The following is an 11987-nucleotide window of genomic DNA, read 5'->3' on the forward strand; positions in this document are numbered from 1 at the left end:
AGCCTGGTCTACAAAGTGAGTTCCAGGACAGCCAGAGCTACACAGAGAAACCCTGCCTCGAAAAAAAAAAAAAAACAAAAAACAAAATGAAGTTGCTGTTTGTGTGCCGAGCTTTATCATCTTGAGGAAACCAGGTCCCGTCTTTTGCAGTCACCAGCCAACTCAAACTGAAGTGATCTAAGAAGCCAGAGACTAGTCTGTTTGTCTTGTTTCAATAACAGTTGCTATGGAAACAAGTCACTGACCTACTTCCTCCCACCTCCAGGTCCACGCAGGATTTCCACCTTTCTTGGTTTCCCGTTCCTCCCCCTCTCCCCGCTCAGGAATTCCTTGGACGGATCACTAAAGGATCTTACCGGAAGTGTCTTTTCATGCTAGTTCCGGTGGCTCACACAGGCAGGCACAGCCTCTGTGGGTTCTGTCTGGAAAGTGCCTGACTGCCCAAATCAGCGGCTCCGTGCCAGGGATGAGCAGCAGGCTCGATTTCAAGGTCTCAGGTGAGGATCGTCCATCTGACCTGATCAGTTTTGCGTGTTCCCCAGGGTGGCTTTCCACGCTGAGCTGCAGTCTCCCGCAAGAGCAAGCAGACCGCCCACATGCACTGCCCCCTCCTTTCCTCACCCCACATTCCATTACCCACGTGCCAAGTCCACTTATATTTGCCTAAAGCCGCAGGTGTCTAGATAATAGAAGTTGTATTGTGCCCGTCCTGGGCACCACACAAGGTTGTCCTCACCTTGGAATGGCTTAGGTCCCTGAAGCCCCTCACCTCATCCCCACAGACAGGCTCCTGTGGAGATACTGAAAAGTATGCCGTGTTATGTGTTATTTTACTTACTGCCTGGCATTTACATGACCTGGACAGAGACGGGAAATTACAGATGTGCTAAAAGCAAAAAGAAGAAAGTCCTTAACAATGTCCTCTGTAGCTTTGGAACAATGTAGAAAACTTAAATCGGCAACTCTAGTGTGTTAAAGGCAAAAAGAATAACACGGGGGGCTTGTCACCGAGCCTGACAACCTGAATTCAATCCCTACCCTATGAGGTAGAACAATCAACCCCCACAAGTTGTTCTCTAACCTCCACACTGATAAGTTATTCTCCACCAGTGAAATGAGCCAATTCAAGCCAAATTAAACTATATAATGCCAGGTTTATTGGGAAACAGCTCTTGCGTGGATTCACTGGTCCCAAGAAACAAGGCCAGAGAAGTTGCCATGGGGAGAGAGACAGAGGAAAGGGGTAAGAGAAAGAGGGAAAGAACACGTCTACTCAGGGAAAGAGAGCCATTCAGAGAGGGGGGGAGAGAGAGAAGGGGAGACCAAAATGTCTGGGTTATATGGGGAAGAGCTCCTGGTGGAGGGGAAGCCCAGCCCCTCAGCTGGAGAGCCTTGCATAGAGGTTGGGGTATGCCAGCCACGCCCTGTGGGAGGGACTGAGGGATGCTGGGAGAACCCGGAGCCCCGATCAGATTTGGTGTGTCAGATATGCACCTCAGCCTTTTGTCCCAGGTCTGAATTCCAACACACACATGCACCATGGATACACAAAATAAATAAAAGGAAGACAAGAAAGCCTGGTAGCGGCCCAAACATGCTCTGGGCATCTAGAGAGAGACTCCTGTGGTCTCTTTACCAGTAGAACACCCTTTTTGCTTTTATAGAGATCCCAAATATGATCCCAACATGATCAAAAGCAGAAATATGAGAAATCAAAGTCACTGCTTAGAAAGGTGAGAAATTCAGCCGCCCGGACCACGAGCATGGATGGCCCCAGGGCCTGCTGCCACCTGTGTCCTCCCGTTAGAGACACACAGCACACCGTGGACGCTGGCTGGCCTGGATCGTTGCATAAACTGAGTGTGGTGGGTGAGGCAATGCCTACTGCTGAGTGAGTGGGTCTCTGTGTAGTGAGGCCGTCCGTGTTTGCCCTCTCTTCATGGACTTCAGGGAGAAGGGCACATGAGACTAAGACTAGCCATGTGTATGTGAGTGGACCTTCCCCAGAGCCGGCCGGGTCCATGAACTCATGAACCCAACACACAGCTGCCTTTAAAACACCGAGATTTAAAGTTGGATGTGGAGTGGCCAAAGCTTAGTGTTCCATTTTATCAACGCCCCAAACCTCAGAGAGGCTCTTTGCTTTAGACAAGGTGCTGTCAAGGGCCAAGAGCCCTGTGTCCCTGATTGAGATATTCAACCATGTGACCTTGGACAAGTCCTGCTGCCTTCTGATCATTGGTTTTGTGCTTGTGTGTCAACACACTAGGGACTGTCTGGTTGTGTTTCCAGCCAGAACATCTGGGAAGAGAAACGAGTGAGACTTAGAGGACCCCCCCCCCAAGGTTGAGCCTCTGTGAAATATTATCTGCAAGTCCATTAGTAGAACAAATATTTTAACCCAGCAAGGACACTCAACTCTTACCCTGTGTGGGTGGGAATGGGCCAAGTATTCAAGTGAAGAACCACCCATGTGCAGGTTCAAGGCCCCCAAAGGGCTTCCCAGAGAGGAGTGTTTATACCCCAGCATATTGTACGGCTGTTAAAATTCTCTCTCTCCCTCTCTCTCTCTCTCTCTCTCTCTCTCTCTCTCTGTATGTATGCATGTATGTATGTATGTATGTATGTATGTGTGCATTTGTGTGTGTGATAAGAGAAGCAAGATGTGATACTGGTTTTGTAGAGAAAAGACAGCACTAAGAAGCCCTTTCTATATAGTTTCCTATGGCTGATTGGTGGGAAAGGCCTTGCTTGATCAGGATGCAGAATGCACAGGCTTGGAGCTGAGCAGATGTTAAGACAGTCTCAGTGTTCATGTAGGTAGGGGCTTTAATTAATGTCACTGCAGCACATACACACGGCAAAGAGGTCTCTGGCTCTTTAAACCAGCTATCTAAGCTATATTTAAACAGCTGTATACAACACATTTAAGTGAACATGAAGCAGCACAGAGAAACAAAAATAATAGCACACAGTCCAATGCATCCAGAGAATCTCCATAGAGCGAGAGAGACAGCCCAGTTCTCAGAATGTACACCGTGCTTGCAGGGGACTTGAGGTCAGTTCCGACACCCATGACAGGTGGCTCACAGCCAACTCCTTGGGATTAGACGCCCTCTTCTGGACTCCATGGGCACTGGAACACATAACAAGCACACACACACACACACACACACACACACACACACCATATCCCCAGGGTGAACAGACCCCCCCCAATATCTGTGTCAATTATTAGCATGTTATCATTGTTTTAAAATTGTAAATATTTAATTTACTTTATGTGCATGACTCTTTACCTGCAGACATGTATGTATACCGTGCATGTGCCTGTTAGATCCCCCGAAACTGAAGTCACTAATGATTGTGAGCCGTCCTGTGCGTGCTGGCCCTTGAACCTGGGTCCTCTGCATGAGCAGCAAGCTCCTAGACACTGAGCCATCTTCTAGCCCCCAGCATATTACTGTATAAAATGAGTGGCTTACCTTCATTTTTATGTATCTGCGATTTCCTGTTGTGCTGAATGAATGTGTAGAGAAGCGAGGGGTTGGGAGGGCACAGACATGTTCCTGCAACTCAGATTCGAGGGGCAGGAGGGCGGAACAGCTCAGACACGTCATAGCATCTCTGAAGGGTGGGGTGGTGAACAAGGTGGAAATGAGAGGCGGCTAACAGCTTGGAGGACTGAGCGACTGACCAGTCATCTATAATGTCTTTGGTTCATACGGAGTGGTAAAGATGAATGAGATAATTAATATTTATAAAGCGCTTTCATATCCTGCAGGAAGCACCATATTATAGAACGCTGCTGCTCCTGTGCCTGGAGCACCCATCCCTTCCCTCCCATCTTCAGTGGCGCTAAGCAGCCTTTCCCCAAGGGTCTTGGAAAGATCACAGCTGATCCCTGATGGAGTATGTAAGCCGCTCTCTCTTATGGAAGAAAACCTTGCTTGGGGGAAGGTGTTCTAGCCTTTTGACTTTTTTTAAAAGTTGATTTATTTGCTTGGTGTGTGTGTGTGTGTGTTTGTGTGTGTGTGTGTGTGTTTGTGTGTGTGTGTGTGTGTGTGTGTGAGCGTGCGTAATCACATGAGCCACAAGGGCACACTCTGCACTCATGCAAATCCCAAGACATGCATGGAGAACAACTTAGGGAGTCAGCTTACACCTTTCCTTCCACGTGGGCTCCAAAGTCAAAATCAGTCATCAGTGGTGGTGAGCGCCCTTAGCCGCTGAGCTGGCCCGCCAGCCCCCGACTCTGATTCTTAAAACTGAAACAAGAGGCATGTTTTGTTTGTTGCTTTTGTTTTTTGGTGTTTTCCCGATGTGATACCAGCTCTTCAGAAGCTGCTCCCATCAGGTCTTACGAATACAACCCCAGTTCATGATCAGCCTTCAAGGTAAGATGGACTTGGACTTAGGCCAAGTGTGCGTAGCGGAAAGCAAAGGACACTGAGTCGTGTCGTTGTGAGGGTTCCTCTCTCCAATTAGGAGGGACAACCACCAACTCCCTTCCTGAGCCTGGAGGAGTGTGCATGTCAGCATGAGACTCGCTGAAGCCCTTGCTGAGTCAGTCCCCAGGAGCGTCCCCACGAGATGGGACTCCCTGGATGGAGCATAGCTAGCCTTCCCCTTGGGTGCCCTCCTAGCCTGGCCTGTCCACGGACTACAAGAACTGATGAGAAGAACCATACACAAGACACTACAAGGTGTAGTCTGTGTTATTTTTAACTCTGGGAAAAAGAAAAAAAATTTTTTTTGGCTTGAACTTACCACAAGTCTTAGTACATTCCTACTTCAAAAATGATGATTTCAGTTCACAAAACTCAGATTGGAAGCATATACTTCTTCTAACAGCTCTGTGGCTTCTCCCTGACGCTCTTTGGTGGGCATTCGTCACAGCTGCATCACCTGGTGTGTGTGTGTGTGTGTGTGTGTGTGTGTGTGTGTGTGTGTGTGAGAGAGAGAGAGAGAGAGAGAGAGAGAGAGAGAGAGAGAGAGAGAGAAAGNTGTGTGTGTGTGTGTGTGTGTGTGTGTGTGTGTGAGAGAGAGAGAGAGAGAGAGAGAGAGAGAGAGAGAGAGAGAGAGAGAAAGAGAGAGAGAGAAAAAATCAGTCATGTTTGACAGCAAGCACCTTTACCCATGAAGCCATCTCGCTGGACTTCATTTTTTTAAGACTGGAGGCTCACCGAGTCTAAAGCTCACTAACAGCCCAGACTGGAGAGCCAGTTTCCGGGCTCTGCTTCCCCAGTGCTGGGACTACAGGTATGTGCTGCACTGCCTAGGTTTCTGTGTGGATGCGGGGACCTCATGCTTGCATGGTAAGCGCTTTGCCCACTGAGCCGTCTCCCAAGCCCCTCAAGTTTCGCCACTTTATGTACTCAGTTTATCGGTGTGAGACGTGGGGGCACAGGTTTCTGCTCCCCAGGAGAGAATTCTCATCATGAGAAGAAAGCTCCCACAATTACTCTTCAGAACCACCGGAGGGATGGCACGGTGAATAAAATTATTGCTACCAAGCCTGACAACCTGCGTTTGATCCCCAGGAATTCACATGGTAGAAGGAGATATCCATCCCCAAGCTTCCGGCTTCCTTTTCTGGGAGAAATACAAGCTCCCAAGTCCAGGGAGCCTCTCCTCGCTGTACAATCTGTGTGAAAACAACCTGATTAACAGGCAAACACTCACAAAACGTGCCTTGTGCTTTGTGATGTCACCCGTGTATGCAAAGCACGCTGTCCAGGGACTCAGACTCGTACTATGCATGAGATAAACCGTGCCGACACGGTTCATGAGTAACCTACGCCCCGCGTTGGTTCATGGGCAGCCAGCCTATGCCCCTGAGCTCTGACTATCCAAGAAGCAGCCCCCGGGCTCAGACACCTGAAGCGCAGGATGAGGTGGGAAGCAAGTGTATAGCTCATTTTTTTTTTTTGAGGGTAGACTGCCGAAGGAACTGGTTGATCAGGCTCTGAAGCGTGACAGGAGCAACCCTCTGGACTCAGAGGAAGCCGGTGACGCGCCACTTCTCAGGATCCTGTGATTTGTTCAGGTCCCGGTGCTCGTTTGTGGCGTACATCGAGTGAAAGGACCATGGACAAAATCCCAGGTCCCGGTGATTGGCAGCCGGACAAAGAGGCAGCCCCAATCTTGCTAGGGTTTCTAATAGGCTGTGATGAGGGGCTGTGGGGAGTAGACACCTCCTCTCGGGGCAGGGGCATGCTGGCTGCAGCACCAACATCCGCCCTGATGTACATAACACCCTTTGCCTTATCTACCTCTTCTTCCCATTAGAGGCGGCTTTGTCACCAAACCTCAGGTTAGAGCACCTGGGGGTAGCCCAGTGCCGCCCACGCATGGCTTAAGGTGGGAAGGGGAGGCAGCTCTTAACATTTATGTCCTTCATGTGTCACCCGGCTCTGCACAGTGACAGCTGCTCCCAGAGCCCAGGTGACATTTAGAGGAGGCAACCTCCTGCTCTGTTCAGGAACTCCTTCATGGGAGGAATACAGGCTTACTAGGCTGGGCAGTGCTGCCTCTCATATGGGCTGCGCTCTGCTAAAGGCCTTTCCAAGAAAATACATGTTTAAGGAAGCAGAATTCAGAGTACTTATCTTTCATTCCTAAAAACAAAAAAACAAACAAAAGTGTGTGTGTGTGTGTGTGTGTGTGTGTGTGAGTGTGTGTGTGTAGGTCAGCGGTCAACTGCTCTCCTTCCACCAGGTTTCAGGAATCCAATTCCGACTGCCCGGCTTGTTTAGCCAGGACCTTTTCCTGCTGAGTCATCTCACCTTCCTGCTGAGTCATCTCACCTTTTCCCAATCTTTTCATTTTTTTACTTTTTCAACGGAGCTTCTGGATAGCAGGTATATCCCATGCTACGACGGCAGGTGGCGCTGTGGGCAATTTTTATCAGGGTTGCCTAGAAACCCGGAGTCTGGTGAATGAGTCACGTGAGCATGATACTGTCATAAATCCGATTTAGGAGACGAGAATTCCCGCTTAGCAGCTTTTGCCGTGTGAAAAAAAGATTCGAGATGAACAACACACCTTTCCAAGTAAATCCCATTTTACAGGTGGAATTTTCTGTGTTCTGAAAATGAAAAAAAGCATGTTTAAAAAGATAAACAAATGGCCTCTAACAGAATATGAAAGTTTATATTTGGACTTAACCGTTTATGACCAAACAGGACGTCTCACATCCCGGCTCCCTGCCTTTCCCACCGTTGTGCTAGAGTGTCTGTTCAAGTTGAATGCAGATCTGTCAAAGGCAGTATCTGCACATTGCTGGACACCCTTGAGTGAGAACATGATTATCAAGGAGACGGCAGAGTGGGTTTTAAACCGAGTGTACTTCATGTCTTCATTTCATGTCTTCGTGTCTGCGAAGTGTGTGCTTGGAATGTTCCTCAACTCTGTTCCGATAAAACAACGGTATTTACTGCTTTGCAGAGGTTCCCGGGGCAATAGTGTGAACGTGAAAATGGCATGTTCCTGAATGTCTCTCGTGGTGGGCTCTCCAGCCAGAGGAAGAGACCCCCAGACAAGAGTCTGAGCAGCAGTAGAGACTCCTTGTATCTGAAATAGATTTTCAGTAGGCAGCTCCAGCTGTTCTGGAACTCCATATATAGACCAGGCCAGTCTCAAACTCACATGGATCGACCTGCCTCTGTCCCCTGAATGCTGAGAGTAAAGATGTGTGCCATCAAGCCTGGCTTGACTTCAAGACTTATCAAGACTTACCTAATGTTGAATAAAGGTTAACTTGGGGTCCATCTGTCTGCCTGGAGATGGTACCAGGGTAAGTGGATCAACAAGAATCCACAATGTAACTGTACAGAGTTCGATCCTCTGCCACCAGATGAAGACCATAAATCTAAGGGAAGAGACAAAGGAAGGAAGAGACTTATTAACTAGGGGCGTGTTGGAAACCAGCTGACGGCACAAGATATGTCATCTGGAGCAGGCAGTCGCCTTTCAATCCAGACGGACCGAGCCTTTCAGGACAGACCGCTCCCAGACAATCACCATGTTGCACCCTGGAGCTGGTGTAATGTCTTACAGAAACCAGATTGATTTTCCCCAGGGATGGCGTTAGTAGCTTCTCCTCTTGGTAGCATCCAGCAGTACTAGAAATGAGGCTATGAGCTACAAGCACACAATTTGATCAGGACTGAGCAACAATGCATGTGTCTCCTGCCTTGCCCTGCCCCATTCTTTCTACTTGAGCTAAAAGTTCATGTAGTTACCCTAAAGATGAACAGAGTCATTGTATTCTTTTGCCATCTGGGGGCTGCCGGGACTGCCAGGGTGGCTGGGGCCAGGGCTCTTGCTTTAAAACTCTAGTTACATTTCCTTTTCAGCTAAAGCCTTTTGGAGAAATCTGAACTTCTGAATTGCTTCTCCATCTGTGATTTAAAACAAAACAAAACAAAACAAAACTGACCAAAACCAATTTGGGGGGACAAGGTTTATCTGGCTCACAGTTCTAGATTCCAGCTCATCATTGAGGGAAACCAAAGCAGCAGGAACCATGGAGAAATGCTGCTTACTGGCTTGACCCTCCCCCCTGCCCCCCCCCCCTTGCTCAAGGTAGCTTCCTTATACTACCTAGCACCACGGGGCCTATGGGTGGCGACATCCGTAGTGGGCCAGGTACTTGAACATCAGTCATTAATCAATGCTTCACAGGCTTGCCTGTGGGCCAGTCTGACAGAGGTGTTTCTCCGCTGAGGTTTCTCTTCCCAGATGAGTCTAGCCTGTGTTAAGCTGGCAAAAACCAAGCCATACACTGAGCCCATGGGCATTCCGCTCTGCCATCTTTATGATGCACGTGAGCAAACCTTACCCCAGAGTTCCTGTCACCATCTTAACCTTCTGCACACCTGCCCCAAGACCTTGGGTTAAGTAAGCAAGCAAGCCATCTTGCCTTTCTTAAGCTGCGATCTTGGACTGAGCATGCTCAGGGAAGCACTTCTATATGCCAAGACCAGCAACGCACCTGCTGCTGAAGTTGCGTGTTAGGTGGCTATTCACCGAGCTCCCGTTGCTCAAGGGCAGTGTTGCTTTGACATAGTTGACCTGTTGCAGCGAGTAAATCTTTTCCTCTCGTTCCTTGGCTGTGCTTCTGTGTGTCTGTGCATGCGTGTGCTCCCTTTTTTTGGACTTTGCTTTCTGCCCCCTCCTTGGAATGTCCTGCATGCCAATGCCCACCCTTGTACCTGCAAGTCGATGCTATGATCCTCCCAGAGCCTGTCACCGTCAGATTCTCTGATGACAACTCTGAGCAGACTGGCATCTATGGGCAGTTCCAGGATACCGTCCAGTGATGGCCAGTCAAGAGCCAGTTAGACAAAGCTAATTAAACGTGACCAACACAGATAAGACACAATAATCATCTACCTCCCTAAGTATCCATGACCCCCTATTCGCCTTTTCTGGGGGCTTCTTAAACACCTGACCTTGAAGTGGTTGCCTCCCCTAAACTGTGAAGAGAGTGGAAAGACAAAGGCATCTGGGAAGAAATGACTCACCTGTTTAAGAGTCTGCTCAAATCCCCATGTCTTTCCTGTCTGACAGCCCACCCTGGAATGTAGGAGGAAGGAAATCAGGATTAGGAGAGCGAGCTTCAGTTTTGGACTTCAGGACCTAACAGAAATGCTTGATTTTAATGGACTTGACCTAGAATGAGTTTGTGATAGCATGTTTTCTGAAATATCTGTGTACTCTGGGCATTCCAGCCAATGAAGCCACAGCTGCCACACCCACGGCTTAGGCTAAAAAGCAACTTTGACTCAGTCTGTAGCTGTTGAAATTTGTTGCCCTGTAACACAGTATTACGCTGACAATGGCCTGCTGACGTCAGTCCCCGGCAAGTGGCATTTGCCTGCCAAAAAGGGCAGAGGCTGTGTTAGAGCTTGTTGTATTTAGAATGGGAGCTGGGTCAAACTGACCTACTGTGGGTCTGGAGTTACCTTCACAAAAAGGGAGAAACAAAATGTGCCTGGCATGGGCACTGGGCAGTTCCCTTGGTCCCATGGAAGGAGCTCCTCTCTTTGGAAAGCAGTCCTCAACTTTTGTCCTCCTCCCCCAAGGTGCACAAAGTGGCTGCCCACAAGTCCCCGGGGCTATGCTCTGATTGACATCTGAGCTTCCCTGAAACAGGGTCAAGGGGTCACCCTACCAGGGACAAGATGCATCTGAGGACAGCTCATCTGTTGAGGAGGGTCACGGTGGGCCTGCAGCAGTGTTCTCAATGGCAGGAACGGAGCACAGAGTGAGACCAGAGAACTGGATGTCATTTAGCTACGTGGAGGGATTGTCTGGTTGGTTTTAGGAGATGGGAATTATCTGACCTCTTTACAACACCCTCAACTCTTGATACCTCCAAAGCTAAGTAATAGCTACTAATCTGAAGGACCAGGTTTCAAAACTAAACACCAAGAGAAAGGAGGTTATGGCTGGGTGGGTCAGCAGGTAAAAGCCTGTCACCAAGCCTGACCGCCTGATTGGTCCCCAGGATCCACATGGAGGAAGGAGAGAAATAAGCCTCACAAGCTCTCCTCTGACACACACACACACACACACACACACACACCTAGACACACATACACATGCACACACCAGACACACACATATACACACAGCAGACACACATATACACACAATCAGACACAGTATACATACACATACACCACACACACACCAGACATACACATAGACACACACACACACTCACAAAATGTATTTCCAAAAATTAAGAGCTGTGTGCCTGAGCTGTAACGGGAGGAGCTGTAGCCAGGGCCAGGAGCACTTAGCATGTCACCCTGCTAGCTGTACAGGGGCCGTGGCACTAGGTGAAGGTTCCATTCCATCATCATACTGGAGTTGACTGGTCCCCCTGATCTTTGAAGTGGACACTGCCCTGGTATGCCCAGGGACTTTGTAGAGAGTATGAGTGTCACTGTGTCTCCTGGAAGGGCATGTAGTGGTGATGGGCTCCGCAGAGGCAGAAAACCATGGATTCCTATGGAGTCTGAAGCCCAGGGACTCTTTTCTCTGACTTGCTCATGAGTGTTCAGTGCTGGGATGGATCTGTGTCCTCACACATGCTAGGCAAGTGCTCTGCTCCTGAGGGAAAGCCTCACCAATCTTGTTTCATTTCATCTGAGCCATAATCTCACTTGTAGCTCTAGTTGGCCTGGACACCCAGCCCTCTTCTTACCATTATTTAAAAAAAATCTTTTATTTCAATTAATTTTTTTTATAAGTATAGATAATTTTGCTGTGCGTATGTCTGTGCACTACTTGCATGTATGATGCCTGCAAAGGCCAGAAGATAGTATCAGATCCTCTGGAACTGGAGTTACAATCAGTTGTGAGCCAAAGTGGGTGCTGGGAATCAAATCAGGGTCTCCCGGAAGAGCTGCCAGTGCTCTTAATCATTAAGTTATTCCTCCCGTCCCTTTGTAAATTATTTTTAAGAGTATGTCAGGAGGAATCACAACAAATTCTTCCTCTTGATTGACTGGGCCCTGAGGATAGATAATTCTTGCCAACGGAGAAGCACAATGGTGCCCTCTGTTCCTTCCCAGGCCTCTGTGGGTCTTGATGGGAATAAGGGGGTCACACAGCCCAGCAGAAGCACAGACAGCAGACTTTGAAGGACTCACACATTAAGAGTGGATTCCCCCTGAGTGTTGTTGAACCATTAGTGGGGACAGATGTGCATTTAACCTGTCTGTGGGTGCTGGGAAGTCATGCTTGACCTTGTGCTTTGGGTTGAGTGTGTGCCCCCCCCGAGTTCCTATGGGGAAACTTTAATCCTGTACTTCATGTGTTAGTGGTGTCCATTGGGGCTGTGAGGATTTTCATGAGATATGGGCACCGGGTTGGTCTTCCACACTGACTGTTGGCCCCATGTGTGTATACATATACACACATGTTATATATATATATATATATATATATATATATATATATATATATAT

The sequence above is a fragment of the Mus pahari genome, chromosome 15 (genome assembly GCF_900095145.1).
Source record: "Mus pahari chromosome 15, PAHARI_EIJ_v1.1, whole genome shotgun sequence".
NCBI lineage: Eukaryota > Metazoa > Chordata > Mammalia > Rodentia > Muridae > Mus > Mus pahari.